The sequence below is a fragment of the Anolis carolinensis genome, chromosome 2 (genome assembly GCF_035594765.1).
Source record: "Anolis carolinensis isolate JA03-04 chromosome 2, rAnoCar3.1.pri, whole genome shotgun sequence".
Taxonomy (NCBI): Eukaryota; Metazoa; Chordata; class Lepidosauria; order Squamata; family Dactyloidae; genus Anolis; species Anolis carolinensis.
This window is the reverse complement of record NC_085842.1, coordinates 79,700,815-79,711,554: the sequence shown is the minus strand read 5'-3', so window position 1 is coordinate 79,711,554 and position 10,740 is coordinate 79,700,815. Positions and strand designations below refer to the sequence as shown.

At 38.6% G+C, this 10,740-nt stretch overlaps 1 non-coding gene across 1 annotated transcript; it reads left to right on the top strand.

The window, feature by feature from the left end:
- Positions 1 to 5,477: 5,477 nt before the first annotated feature.
- Positions 5,478 to 5,572, top strand: mir135-1 (microRNA mir-135-1). The gene has a single exon (NR_129851.1). It is a non-coding gene; the product is annotated as a microRNA mir-135-1 (primary transcript).
- The last annotated feature ends 5,168 nt before the right edge of the window (positions 5,573 to 10,740 follow it).

Here is a 10,740-nt window from a genome sequence, read left to right as displayed (position 1 = left end):
TATGCTACAATGGTCCACAAAATCTCACCCTAAATTAGATATTAGTTTCTAGGATGACAAAAGTCTCCTTTGTTTTGCGAAACCGTTTGCCAACTGTGCTTTCACACAACTTAGTTATAGCAATATGATTCCACTTTAACTGTTGAGGTAAAATCCTTTGGAGTCCTGAGATTGGTGTTTTAGGCAGGAATGTTCAGAATTCTCTTCTTGTGCCTCTGACAAAACTCTAAACCCCAGGATCCTATAAGATGCAACCATATCAATAAATAATAATAATTTCACTTTTAACAGGGTAGTGTGAAGAGGTCTCTGGTAATAAATGCCTGTGAACATTTACGTTTACTGTATTTGGGAACTACTTTATACAAGTCAAGCTCAGTAATTCCACAAACTTAGCAGAACATCTTTCTTAGACAAGCAAACTGGAGTCCTACTATGGTTGCCTTTCCTTTGGAAGGGCCACTGAAGGTCCCATGGGGACCTCTCTTAATAAGCAGAAGAGAAGGAAAATGACTTGCTGTCCTTGCTTCTACTAATGAGAAACCCAGCTTCTAATTAGGGAAGGAAAAGGCAATGCACTTATTTTATTTTTTTGGACCCTTTGTGTATAGCCACATACATGCAAATATGAGTACATGCATGAACATCCATGCTCACATGGGAATCTCCCCTCCTTTGCATTGCTCTTCTCCAGAATCAGCAGCACCGTAAGTAGTCATCAGATGGGCTCTAACAGAGTAATAGATCCCAGATTTCATTCCTCCCACACACACACACCTTCTTAAACAGCGTATCTGTGCTTGTTCAGTCTGTTGTCTGGCTTCCTGTCAAGATATCCCGCAGCCAGCCTGGAGCAGCTTCTAATGGGCTGCCAAGGGATTTAGTCTGATAGGAGTGTATACCAGGTGCTGACAGCTTGCTGGAACAGCTCGCTCTACTAGCGTGATTGGAAATTGGTCTCTCATTTTCACTCTGTCATAGTGGGGAGATAGCAGAGGGGAGAGCAGGGATGCTCTCTTTCTGTAGATTTCCACTGGTGTGTGAGGCAGGGCCAGGGGTAGATATTTTCCTCTCTCCCTTCTGTCTGTGGATGGTTTCCTCAAGCATGCTTTCTCCGTTGCCTCTGTTCTTGTCATAAGGGGCAAGCTCTCAGGCTGGCCTTATCATCAAACCACAGGAAGCGCTCTTATTTGGGCAGAAGATTCAAGAGCGGGTGTTATTTTCCTACATCCATTTTTTAGCCATTCTCATTGTGCTTAAATGAAAGGCCTCATTCTGAAGATATCTGTGAATATTTGCACTTTCAACATTTTCAGAAGTGAAAATGTCTTCAGTCAGCAGTAAATGGAACATAAAACTCAAATATGACTGACATATAATGGCTATCAGCTTGCACAACAAAATAAAAGCGTCACCAGTAACCACTTTATATGTACTGATTTTTTTTAAATTCATGCATTTGTCTATTGATTTATGCTATTTAATTTGCCTTTTTCCTTTGGACTAATGTTGAAGCAATGATGTTGCAAAGAATACTTTTTAAAAGCCATTTGGCAAATAGGCATCAAAAAATGGTTACCAGAAGGGGATTAAAAACAGCCCTGCCTCCTTCCATTTTTAATAGATTTCTACAGTATCATTACCAAGAATCTGGAGGGAGAAAAATAATATAAAGGGTATGATTATGGGTACTGTATATACATTTCAAAAATACACTTTCTTGAGCTTAAGCTAAGGATCTCATCAGATGGGCAGGGGGGAAACGGAGGGAAACATCTTTCATTCTCTACCACCTTTCCCTATCTTCTGGAATGGCCTCCCAACCCATGTGGTTTCCCATTCTTTCCCCGCTTCCTCTTTGTATTCTCCAAATGCACTCTGGGCTCCATTTCTCCACCCTGCCAAAACAGCCCCATGAAGTCCTGCCAGAAGTTGTTCTGCGTCATATGAGGGACCCCATGGGACTGTATTTCAGCACTATGGAGAAATGGGGAGAAGATGCAGAGAAAGCTGCATTTGATAAGGTCCCCAGATAATTCTGAATCATAGATGGTAATTGTTCATTTTTCCATTTCTGGAGTACGAGTCTATCCATTTGTTTTTTTGTTTTGTTTTTCAGGCTATTGATTACCACAAATGACTTATATTTGCTGGCAATAAGGGTAGGAAAAATTGTGATAGCTAGTAAGATTTTCAGATTTCTTTACGTTGTGATGATAAAAGTGTTTTAAAATCATAACAAAATGGCATTGGATGTGTTGTTGGGTGTCTGAGAAGGGTGATAAATTTCATATTCCTCATATTTAAATATTGTCAAGATGGCAAGGTATTTTTAAGGAATGAATGTGTATATATGTTTGCCTACTGCCCTTGTAGTTTATCTCTGAAAGGCAGACAGGACATTTTTTAGTTGCTTTTGTCTAGCATTTATATAAAGCTACTAAAATTGCCACTTTTGGCTGAAGTCAGTGTGAGACTTGTATAACATAGTATTAGGAGAGAGCAAATAAAATCACATAAATCTTGAGATGAATTGCAGTCATTTGTGTTCCCCCTTTGCCCCTCTTTCTTCTACTTTTTTGAGAATATTGTTCTTGCGGTTATTTGCTGGCAAGTCAGCTTCTACTCTGGGAGATTTTATGAACAAGAGACCCCCAAGACCCTACACCCCACTTCCAAGCAAAGGGATACAGCTTATTTCAAATAGAGTCTGCATCATGCAATGTCCTGTTCAGAAGTCGTATACAGCATTGCATATTGTTGAATTTTTAAAACATTGCCAAGTTATTTTTGAATGTGGGTAGAGCATGAGTAGATATATAGAGCATCACAAATGAATAATGTATGGATGGTCATGTAACACTATGTAATTTTATTAGGAGAGAGAAAGGGCTTTACTCTGGAACCAGGAATAAAAAGTCCTGATTTGCATATCTCTGGAACAATTCCTGCTAATCCTATCCTTTTCTTCTGTACATCTAGTCTGCAAGGACATTCGATTTTGACACAAGAGCATGTGCTTTGCCTGAATTATTATTATTATGTTTATTATGTTTATTCATACTTCACCTTTTCTTTCCAGAAAAGAGGCTCAAAGCAGCTGAAGAAGTTCCATGTTCAATCTTCTGCCTTTCCAGGTAGGCTTAGAAAAGAATCATGCCTGAAATGGCAGAGAGCTGCCAACAGCATTAGCCAATGCTGATACTAAGACATATCAATTGAGTAATTTGATATGTCAGCTCCATGTATTCTATGTATGGCATAACCTGTGAAAAAATAATGGGCAAATGCAATGTTTACAAATGGTTGGGTACCCTGCCTATTTCAGTTTATGCAGCCTACTCAGCTAGACTTTATGTGCATAAATTTGATTGATTGAGATGAAGAGGAATGGATGGAATCTGTGGGTACAATTCTGCTGCCATATTGTAAACTATGTTCACCTCTCAATAATGCTCATATCTTTTTTAAATGCTGCTAAAGCAGGGAAAGCAACCACCATTAATAACTAACTGGGATAATATGGTAAGTATCACATAGAATCATAGAATAGTAGAGTTGGAAGCCATCCAGTCCATTGACATCCTTCAAAAAGGACAGCACACATTATTAAATATGTACACAATCAAGCTATTGAGGGCTTGACTCACTGTTACAGAAAGGCATTGCTTACTATTTTTAAAAAATTAATAACATTCACTCCTGTTATAACATAAATGATGTCTATCTATATTCAGCCCCAGTGGGCATTCTAAAATTGCAAAAGTCAAATTTCATATACAAAGCCTACAGTACATAGATTTTATGGAAAGTAGGAGAAAGAAACCTTGTGCGCAGTTAATCGCTCAGTGTAGGTAAAGGTATACAATTGGGACTGAGAAGTATGTCTCATCAACCACATGTGGCTTCTGTGATTTTTTTCCCCAAAAGTCTACCATCTAACCAACCAATTTATTTTCGTGTCAGGAGCGATTTGAGAAACTGCAAGTCACGTCTGGTGTGAGAGAATTGGCCATCTGCAAGGACTTTGCCCAGGGGACACCTGGATGTTTGTTGTTTTACCATCCTGTGTCCCAGCATGAGGAGCTAGAGCTGACAGATGGGAGCTGACCCCAGATTTGAACTGCCAACCTTTCGACCAGCAGTCCTGCTAGTACAAGGGTTTAGCCCATTGCGCCACCAGGGAATCTATATGTAACCATGAAACCTGCCATAAGTGCATCTTTACTTGGCTAATTGATATGAGTGTAAAGACAATTAAAATGAAAAAAGATGCCCCTCCCAAATAAATGTTTGTGATTGCACAAAAGCATAGTGCACATCTGAAGTTCCAGATAACAAGACTTTAATTTGATAACATGATTGACAACAAGGATATAACGTATACAAATTTTCCCCTTCTTAATGCAAATTTTCCCCTCCTTATTGTCAACATACTGAGAAATCCTCATGAAAAAATAGTGTGGGGTTGATTTTTTTTTGGGGGGGGGGTTGATTTTGGCTCCTTTTTGCAAAAATAAATTCAATATTTTTTGCACAGAAAATTGTGTTTTTGTCAAGTAAAATTTTCATGAAACACAAACACAAAAAATATTGAATGATCTTCTATAGTCTCACTCAGCAGATCGCCATGTTATAAGTAAAAATATTATCTGAGTGGGAAGGAATAACACAGAAGCAAAGCTGTTTGCCTGTTCTAGTGTTTGACTATTTGTTTTACCTTTTCTATGCCTTCTCTTTACTTCATATAGCCTTTAATACTTTATTTCTCTTCTTTTGCAACTCAGTAATTATGTCATCCCTTACATCTATCATTTCAGGCCCTAAACCTCTAGGGAAGGGCTGGACCAATCAGGATTTATTACTAGATCTCTCTGTGGTTTGCAGTAGATCTACAAATATCTCTCCCCCTCCATTTTTAGTTGTTTAATAGCAGCACAATCAATATGTGACATTCCTTTGTCTAAATTAACCCGTAGAAGTGAAGAAAGCAGTGGGGCAAGGAAGGTGACTGAGGCCCCATCTACACTGCCATATAAAATACAGATTATCTGCTTTGAACTGGATTACATTAGTCTACACTGCCATAAATTTCAGTTCAAAGCAGATAATCAGGATTTTATATGGCAGTGTAGATGGGGCCTGAGTTTTTGTGTTTTAATACTGAAAATAAGTGCTTGACTTAGCCCATGTACTAAGTGGTATCTTCTTCCTTAATTCTACTAAGTGTACTTCTGCTCCTAAGACACCCTTTTACATCTTACTGTTGGTGTAACCCAAGGCTTTAGTGAAAAAGAAAGAAGATCCTGGAAATGTGAAATACTCCTAACCAACTCCAAATGCACGGCGACGACTGAAGAGAAACCTTGTGAAGAGACACCATTTAAGGTAGGGATGAGGAAAAGACGGGAAAAGAGACAGAAACAAAAGATTGATATGGTTTCATCTGAGAGGTCCATCTGCTAACTGGTGCTACCAGTATGCCCCATTGTCTTCTATGGCTTTTTATTCCTATGTGATTATATCACTAATTTCATATAGGGATTGAAGCCATGTAATACGCTGGGGATTTGCAACAAAGAATGCTCACCTCTGAGAGTTTTCTATAGCACAATGCTATTGGAAAGTTCAGTGCCATGCATAAATAGCAGGAGAGCTGTCTCTATGGTTATTTTCTAGAAACTGTTGCCATGCACTGCTATCTTTTATTCTCCTAACCCAGGGATTCAGAGTTTTAGTTGAACTCTCAACAATCCACTACCACTGTACTTTTTTATTAGCCTTCTGGGATTTGGAAGCCCAATGACATCTAGATGGCCAAATGTTTCCCATCTATGCTTTAACCCAACCGTTTCAAACTGTGCTTCTGTTCATGCAGCTGTTTTACATAAATAGCAAATTGATGTGCAGTTTGCCAGAGCTATGCCTGGGTAATTGCAATTTTGGTTTCTTATGAGGTTTATCCCCTGTAGGTATCAGTTTAGAAGTGATCGCCATGTTTGGGGTGAGTTGTTGGATTTTAAGTGCAAACATTCAACACTCCTTTATAAATGCTCAAGAGAGCGCAGAGTATTGGCACCAAGTAAATATCCTCCAGAACATACAGAAGTATCGCAAACATGTGATAAAAAGTGAATGCCACTGAATTCCACCATGCAGCAGGTCCCCAAAGCAAAGCACTTTGTATAAAATGCTATTATAATTTTGTATTCCCAGTTGAAGGAGGAAACTTAGATTATTGGGAGGACCTGATTCAATCCAGCAAGAAAAAATGTATCTTGTTATCAGTTGAATCTTTAATTTTTACAGACAATGAACGCACAGTGTTCAGTTGCTCCTTGGCCCATAAATCAATAAACAAAAAGCCTTACTTGAGATAATATGCAGATCTGCTGGTGGAGGAGTGACCCTCCAACCGTATCTGTTATCCTTTCTTAGGAGTCCTTGCTTCTCTGCAGGTTTCCTTGTAAGCCACCTTCTCTCACAGTCTGATCATGTAAAAAAGAGACACCTTAAGAAGCTTGCTTTCAACTACAGAAAACATGCCTGGAGCAGTATGTTCTAGCCTCTGCTTCTAAGCTGTTTTCTGAAGCAGTTCTCCAACATCAATAGAAGAGATATACACCTTGCTATTAGAAGAAAAGCAATATCCTAAGGTGGATGTGTGGTGCCTGTTAAAGTTAAAGTACTAGTTAAAGGTCTGCATTTCATTGCCTTTGCTACGTGTTTTTTTTTATCCAGCAGGTTGAGTTCTTCCCTATCTGAAATCCAAAGTCAAAACCATCTGTTCCAAGGAAAATTCATTCTAAAATACCACATAGCTATGTCCCCCTTTGGACTAAATACCTAAAGGCTCCAAATTCCATCTGGTCTTGCACACTAAGCAGGGCCAACTCTGGTTAATACTTGGATGGGAGACTACAAATGATTACCAGGTGCTGTTAGCTATATTTCAGAAGACAGAATTGGTAAATGAATCTGACTATTCCTGATCTTAAAAAAAAACCTAATTAAATGTTTTGGGTTTCCATAAATCGATAAGTGACTTGAATGCGCACACACGTCCCCCCTTATGAGAAAGAGAAAAAAGCTTATGGTAAATGCTTGTACCTATGTGGCAGGCCAAGAGCCTCAAGCTTCACACAACATGCAGCAGCATTTTGGAACTTGGGATTGGTTTTGCAGGAATGATGCCACTTTCAGGGTTATTACTGCTGTTACACAGCCTTTCTCTATGTTCCCAGAGGGGCATAGGATGCGTGGTAAATCTGTCACATTAGTGAAAATGGGTGAAATTACATAGTTTGTGGAAGAGATTATGAAAGAACCCCTTTGGCTCACTTCATAAAAGAAAGCCCCCATTAACACCTCGTGAAATATTAGCCATTAATCAGCACCTGCACAGAATAAACTATCCATACATATCATTATCTGATCCTTAATGAAGCGATAATAGGAATGCTGTGGAGCAGGGATATTAATGTCTCCGAAGGGACTAGAGCAACGGAAAGGCTAGAAGCCAAGATTTTTAATTTAGTGCCAAAAGCTTCTACTGTTAATAAAGTAGTTACTTATCCCCAACCATTAGCACAGTTTGGCCACAAGTGCTTCACTTGCAGAAATGAGCTCAGTGCTTAGAAAGTGCTTTGGCAGATGTTGTGCTACTATTCTTTGGCTCTGTTGGGACTTCAAACAGGCCAAAGTAGGGTGCCTGTCAACTCAGCAAATAATCCCATGCAGGTCCTTTTTTTGTTTTCTTGTTTGGCTACATATATAGTATTTTAGTATCCCTTTTCTCTTCCTACCTATAAAATGTAAGCTCTGTACTATACGTGATGAACCCTTCCCACCCTCTGCTATGGAAGTCACACATAGAAGCCCCAGCATTAACATTTATAAAGGGTGTGCACCTATACTTTCATGTTGTGAAATCACTCATCAGAGAACTTTTCCAAGGTGTTTATTGCTTCCAGGAATTGGACTTATTGAAGTGTGTGAATACCTTGGCTGGCCATATTATTATTAAGGGTGACCAAAGAGAGGCATGTTATTGTCCTCCGGTCAAAGCAGTTTTGCAGGGTTTCAGAAAGCTACAAAACCGTTTAAAGGACAATAGTGCGAATGCATATCAAGTCACTTTGAGCTGTCAGGAAAAGAATGGGGGAAATGCTGCGTGGGTGACTGCATTTGAAGAATGCCAGGAGCAAGGTTCAGTTTGCTACCTTCTTTCTGCGTGGAGTTACACACAATTATTTTTGTCCTAGTACTTACCTTCTTCTCTAGTCTACTATGCAATTATGAAACAAGTTGTATGGGAACATGTAAATCTTATATGTGTATATCTCATCTATATAGACTTAATGGTAACAAGCAGGGGGGAATACTTTGTTCATGAGGCCATCAGCACAAATGAATGGTGGTTATGATTATATTTCCTCTATGCTCACTCTTTTAAAAAACCTTCTTTTCCTATAACATCTGAGTCTTTTGACATTCTTAGTATCCTATTTACAAGACCCCATACAAGTGCTGTTAGTTCCAGTTTTACAGAAGATTTATGAAAATTTTTACTATCAAGACTTAACATAGGATTAACATTCCCAGAAGCCCTGTGGTGCTCACTGTGTCAGGACAGCCAACCAGGCACAGTCATTATGACAACTCCCTAGTTCAATTCATGTTTTCTTATACTCCTCTTTTTTAGGTCATGTTTCCTTTCAATTTGATATTTTTCTTTCCTTAGCTTTTTGGTGGCTACAACAGAAGTCATCCTTCTTTATTCAGTAGAGAGGGTGAACTATGTACATCAGAGGTATGAACCATGCTTTTTAAACAGATGGTCTAGAAGACTACTTCTTAAATTGTGGTCCTGATCCCAAATGGGGGTCACAAAAATTGGCAGCAGTAAAAAGTAAAAAGTTTCTGAACAACCTAGTGACAGTTTTAGGCATTTACACAAATCTGTTAGCAACAACTTTCAGTGTTACAGTGGAATCTACAGAAACTGCCATAAAAAAAGGAAAACCAGGCTCTTCAGCAAGCTTTGCAAATGTGGGTTTGTCATTAAATGTTTAGTTTTTATATGTATTTTACATACCTATATATTCAGATGGTAAGGGGCTGAGAGTGGAAAAGCCCTGATCTACAACAGACCTAGAAATCATAAGGATCTACAGGTATTGTTGGGTTGTAAATCCCATCAGCCTTAGGGCCAGCATATCAAGGATGAGAGATGTTAATATTCTGAATGGAATGTCTTGAATATAGTATAATAGACATGTGCCTATGAAACCTGAACACTATAGAAAATACTGCAGTCAATTGCTCAGGGCAGGATCTATCTTCAAAATAAAGATTTTCCACCATCTGAGAATGGCTGCATCATTGTGAACCCTCCATCTCCCTCTCCAACCACTAAATAAAATAATTTGGCTGTTAACTGTTCCCTCCTAACCTCACATACCACCTAAACGTATTTCCTGCAGTGAGGATATAAAGGCAGTCATGCTAATCTATTGTTGTGACTTCAGAACCAGTGAGCTACAGACAAGGCAGTGAGCATTTCTTTGAGTAACTGCCAACCTTTTTATCTGTTTACATTAACTGCATAACAGCAAACAACATTGAATGTAGAAATCAAAGACAAAGCTGTGTTAGTCTGGATCAATAAATAAAGGGATATTGTGACACCTTTGAGACTGAAAGATGTTGCTAGCCTAGGCTTTTGTAGACTTACTGGTAAGCTTACTTGATCAGAACTAGTGAAACAACTCCAGATGCAATACCTCATACAACTAAAACAAAAACCAATGCTTATCTTCTTGGATTTTGTCCATACAGAGTATCTGAGGGAGACCTTCACCCTCACTTTTACAGGGGGGCTCTGGGTCTTTGGGATTATTTTTTCCGTATTGTGCTTTTATATATTTAAAGCACAGAGCCAACCTCCAAGAAAGATACATTTATACATACCTTTGATACAAGGAATTTCCTCCCTATGAGTATTCAAATAAAAACAACTTTTTCAAAACTCTTTTGCAGTTAACACTGATGAAGACTGGATGCCTATGCTGTGATCCAAGCTGCACCTCTGGGAGGAAATCAGAGAGTGGAGTTGTTTTCAAATTTGAAGAATCAAATAAATGTGATTATGATCCCAAGCCTTCTGTAAATAAAAACATGTTGAGGTTTAACACAGCCTTACAAAATTAGCTATATAGAAATGTTTTTCTTTTAAAAAAATTGACGAGAAAGCAAATATATGCAGACTGTGGTTCATTAAAGGTTAATACCATAATAAACGCCTTTACTTTATAAAACTGCACAAGACTCTTGGCTGATAAGTGAATATTAGCACCAATAATTTACAGTGTTTTTTGTGTTCTGAATTCTCTCAGACCAAGTATGGGATTGCTTGATCTGAGAGAATCCAGACCACAAAAAAATACCATAAGTTATAGGTGTTGGGATACATCTGTGAGGGACACTCATTCTCACATGATCTGATTTCACACAATGTGTACCACTAATACACTGGAACCCTGAGGAAATGTGGACAAGCAGTGTGCTGTAGACATATGCCCACCAATTTTCATTTGCAATGGAAACAGTTATACCAACTGCAAACCTAGTTGCAGTGCCTGAATTTTAGATATCTGTCCAACCTATATGGTAATCTGGAAATATATTAAATGAAATTTACTTCTGACTCGGAATAGACAAACACAGAATTGCAATGGC